Genomic DNA, 5,356 nt, shown 5'->3' on the forward strand with positions numbered 1-5,356 from the left:
GCTGAGTGTACATTAATGAGAAATAAAATGAACTTTTTTGATTTTAGAAAATGGCTGCAATGAAACAGAGTGAAAAAGTTAAAGGGGTCTGAATACTTTCCGTACCCACTGTATAAAGGATTTACTGTGTTGTTCAGTCTCACCACAATCACTAAAATGTCCACCAACCGGACTCTGGGAAACTCTGATAAACCCACTGTACACACCTGCTTATTGTTATTGTTGAAAACCCAAAGCTAAGTATATTGAGCCCATCTGAACAGAGCTCTGCACGGCTTAAGTCAAGGACATATCCATCTCCTGTCTCTTGTCCTCTCATCCTGCAGTTTGCTGGCTGTCTCCTTCCTTCAAAAATACAAATATTACTTCTTGAAAGGGATGACGTGTTTGCTTCTACATCAAACATTTGTTCGCTTTGGGGCAAAGCATTGATCTTTTTAGCCCCCCCCAAGTGTGGCTTTATTTGCATTCAAGAAGCAGCAGAGCTGTGTGACGGTAGAGGGAGGCGGGCATGAGGCTGGGGGCCAGGTGTGGATGGAGGGTGGGAGGTAGCTGGTAGGCGGTGGGGGTTTTGTTGTGATGTACCATCAGACTGCAGCCTCTCGCTGTCATTGTGACTGGTAAGACTGACTCATGGAATTCAATTTAATAAATGGAAAATGAGAGTACCCGCTGCTTCCTCACGCCGTCTGTGTGAACAGGGTGTGCCGCCAGCCAGAACAAAAATATTGGTACCAGTAAAAGGGTGGATGAATTGTATCTATGCTCTTATGGCTGTAAACACTATTCTTATTAGGTACATAATAGAATGTGCATCATCGCATCCTCGTGTGGATTTAGGAAATGTATTGGGAACTATTACTCAGTGTAGTCTTTGAACAGGACGTGCCGTGCATACCCTTAAAGCTGGCAGGATTTCTGTGGCCTTTGACTCATTTTTGAGAACTCATTCCTTTTTTTTTCTGCCTGAATACCTCTTCAAGAATTCACCAAGAAATGTTGAAGACAATAGTTATTGAGAATGTTCTGTACTGTGGTGATAAGTACATGATCAGACTTCTGATTCCTCTCCAGTTCTTTAGGAAAACCTGCCATAGATCTGGTTAAGCTGAGAATGTAGGGTCAACCTAAAGCTTCAATTTTCTCCTTTTTTTTTTTACAAGACCCCTCACCCATTGCACCACCAGAACAATGCAGCCAAATATCATTGTTGTCAAAAATAGAACGACGTAACCATGCCTGCCTCCGGCTCTTTGTGTGTGCTGGTACTTATGGTAGCTTTGTTTCTGTTAGAAGGGGACTGTCTTTCACCCCAGCCTGAGCCTTCTTCCTGTTGATTGACGCCACCGCGGTCTAAGTCTGCACTCAGGTCACCATGGAGTAACACTTTCACAACAAAAGTGTGATGATATCCACTTCCTCACAGTTGACTTTGTGCATATATTTAGATTTATATCCATGCAATGTCCTCGAGGAAACATTTCTTCTGTTTATTTAACTGTTTTGTCATAGGAGCAAATTAGCTAGAGGTCAATTTATCATATCTTTGCTGCGGCTGTGACAATGCCAGGACTTGTGTAATAGGTCTATGGGCAGCGTTCAATCTGTTTTCTATTGTGTGGTACTGTCTTATCAATATGTACACATATACTGCTATGCTTATACCAGAGACCGCAAGAGAGCGGTCACACTGCCACGTCACTATCATTACTTTTAAACCGCTGTTTCCCAGTTTTATGAAGCTGAGGAAACCACTTCCATTAAGTTCACATCAACTTAAAGAACAGGTACACATTTTTTCAAGCCTGTCTTAAAACTATACTCACAGGCCCATATGTATATTTAAGAGTTTCTGGTAGCTGCAGTTGTTCCTCCTGTTCATACTGGCTGTAAATAAGGCTACATCCACAGTAATATGTTTCAGTTTAAAACCAGGGTTTTAAAGCAAAAACGATCTACGCCCGCATAGGCGTTCCGGCACCATTTTCGAAATCTTTCATTGCTGGAAATCGCTCCAATAACAGCGTGCCTCCTCTGCATGTAGGCAGTAGTAGCATTATAAAATACAGAATTTAACTGCACAATAGCTGCTAGTATAGACAACAAGGTCAGCAACGCCTGTAATCCGTTATCCATGTTGAATTAAACACTGGTCGTCGATCTGTATTGAAGGCTGTTTCTTCCAGCGACATGGCGGATTAGGGAAGGACACGTTGTGACTGCTATCAAGCAGCAAACGCGGATGTCTACGTCATCGTTTTCAAAGGTCTTCGGTTTCTCCGTCCACACTACGGACTCTACCCCAGAGTTTTCAAACTAGCACGCCGTCGGTAGCATTTTCGAACCCCTCAGTCTTTGGGCTTATAAAACTAGTGTGGACACCAGGCATAAACGTAGAGGCGTTTTTAAAATGGAAACTTAGTGGATGTAGCCTAAATCCCCTCCTTACCTGATTCTAATGGAAGAGTACAAAATCCACAGTCCATTGCAGTTAAATGTTGTGCGGCTGGTCCGAGTGCCTCTGCATGAAACTCTGAACTTTTCATAAAAAATGCTGGTGACATTTGGTAAAAAATGGAGGGGAAGCTTGTTTTTGAAGCGTGTCTTTCTATCCTGAACTTGACTCTAAATGTTGCTGGTGAGTGGAGTGCTTTTATTGCCGTACGCCTTGTCAGAATGATCGTTGACGACCTCATCTATACAAAGTATATGTGAACACAGGCCCTGACTCAGGCCTGTTGCTCGTTGTGACAGGCTCCACAAACACATGTGTGCACCTACAAACATCTGCATTTATGTTATTGTAGCCAGCATGCAGACGTGGTGCGTGCTTCTCGAAGTTTAAAACGTTGCACCGCTTGTTCTTGATGATTGGCTCGTTGGTCTGTGGAACTCATGTCTCAATCACTTCCTTTTCCGCTTTCTTCTAAAACTATAACCCGATAACCAACGGATTTATAAAGAGCAGAAGAAAAACAAGTGGAAGACGGCGACATGCTGTACAGCTGCTTTTCCTGCGTCTGCTTCAGCAGCCTTCCCATGCACTTGTTGTGATTTGTTCACAGGCCACTACACTGTTGGAGAGTAAGTCCCACAGGAACTCATGCAAATATGCACACAATCATTGTTCTTCACACTGCACAGGGTTATGGCGCATGCTGACAGTTTCAATCATATCAAGTTGGGATCTTTCAAAGTTAAGTCTTTTTATCTCAAAATATAAAATCTGGTATTAAGTATTATGAACTATAATATATTACTGCACTAAAATCACTTTGGAAGATGCCCCTTTGCTTTGACTTAATAAGCCTCATATTAGCTGCAGTTCAACTTTTAACTGCATTTTTGCACAGAATGAATCCTGTGGATTTTCCCCATCATGTATACATGAATCCTATCAGGAGGGATCTCTTCAGGACCGGTGTGGACAGGACTCAGTAGGAACGATTACAGTGAACACTAAATCTTTCAATGTACATATGAGCATATGTACAGTGAGACCCACTTAAAAGAATGTCCACCTATCTTTTAAACTGTCTTCGGAAGAGAGGTGAGCTGATTGTGTTCCCAATTACTGAGAGAAATCCCCCCCGACTGTAAAGGGGAATTTTTTTTAATTGAGCTATTTTGTTCTATTGGTGTGATGGGGGCTTTCTTCCATATCTGTGCATCCACCTGTTTTACCCCGTCATGAACTACTGTCTACTGTAGGCCAGACTAATCAGGATCGCTTTCCCAAAACTGCTACTCCTAAAAGGAATTACAGTGGTTAATCTATCGCTTTAGCTGACTCTCACAGACCGGCCTCAGAGCCAAGTCTGGCTGCTTTACTGACTCCACTTCCATCGGCCCGACACCGGGAGCAGTGAGCCGCCTCTGCAGCGGCTGATCTCAGTCGTCTTAACCAGATGCCATGGTGCTCCTCGAACATCTCAAAGAACCAGCCGACTTATCACGATGCAGACAAGGCACATAGGTAAAGACACAACAGCTCACTTTGGGACTGTTGTTTGGGTTTTGGCCATGACGACCTATGACCCGCCCTGCTATTGAAACTCAAGTGTTGCTTTAAGTTGCTTCACATTATTTCGCGGCTTAAACTGATGTCAGCCGCTGTGTATAAATGACAGGATATTATCCCCACTGATGGGTAATGTAGCTAATGGCTGTAACAGTGTTTGGGCTGTAATAAAAAAGATATTAGCAGTTAATGTTCCCCTGCTGTTTTGGTGTGATTTCCCTTGAATGCAAGCCATTGTGTGCTGATAGCCTATCTCTCTTGAGTTCAATTTAAGAGGAAATTAATGTTTGGCTCTTTTGGATTGCTTCCTTCAGCGGGGGCTATTGTCGCTGGCTAGCTTCTGCGGGAGAGTAGTCATTATCCACCGCTGGCTAACATTATATCACGTTATATCTTAGCCGGCAGACACCTCTGTGAGCTATATCACTGGCTGCACAATAACCAGGTTAGCATGTATCAATTGGATTTGAGTGAGGTTTATTGGGCCACAGATATTGCTTGGTGACAGCTTGTTGCAGAGAAGCACACTTGGCAGCATCGATCAACAGACTGCGTGAGATGCAGGAAGTGGGGACCTCACATAGGGAGGCAGTAAAGGCGACACTGTTTGTTTTTCTCTCAACCACATGGACAAAGATCGGCCCAGTGACCTTTAACTGCAGCTGGATATCTGATGGGCGGCTTCGTGTGTGTTTCAGAGAGGGTCACATTCAATATGAAGGATGCCTCTGGTTTCTCCCGGGGAGAATGGCGCCCTTTGTCCTAGAGACCCCAGGGACATGGGGCATCTGAGGGGAGATTTAGGAGTTAGTGAGGCTTGTATGGGTGCTGTCCTAGAAGCCTGACTAGAAGACCAAGGTACCCCTGTCAGATATGAAGGATCCACCCTTTGATCCCCAGTCCCTCCTGATGCTTAACTGAAGAAGCAATAGAGGCCTGAGCAGTGGAATGAACAGGAGGCTTTCATTCACGCTTTTGTCTGTAGACTCTGTCCGTCTGGGTGCATGTCTCTGTGAAGGGCTGCTCTCCTCCTCGCCTGTCCATCACAATAAGCCTTTTGATTCCTTAATGGGGGTGGGGTCAAAAGAAGGGGGATGAGGACATAAGGTAACTTGAAAGGGGATGAAGTTGGGAAAAAGCACCTGCAGTCTGTCGGAGCCCGGTAAGAAAATGAAAGGCGTGTGTTGCCTCAGAGATTTGAACGTGTTTGTGTTACTACTCTGGTAGCTTTCATAGTGAGCTGTGTATGATACAACAACCTCCTACTCGTGTGTGTGTGTGTGTGTGTGTGTGTGTGTGTGTGTGTGTGTGTGTGTGTGTGTGTGTGTGTGTGTG

The sequence above is a fragment of the Anarrhichthys ocellatus genome, unplaced genomic scaffold, assembly GCF_004355925.1.
Source record: "Anarrhichthys ocellatus isolate YVR2014 unplaced genomic scaffold, GSC_Weel_1.0 scaffold18, whole genome shotgun sequence".
Lineage (NCBI taxonomy): Eukaryota > Metazoa > Chordata > Actinopteri > Perciformes > Anarhichadidae > Anarrhichthys > Anarrhichthys ocellatus.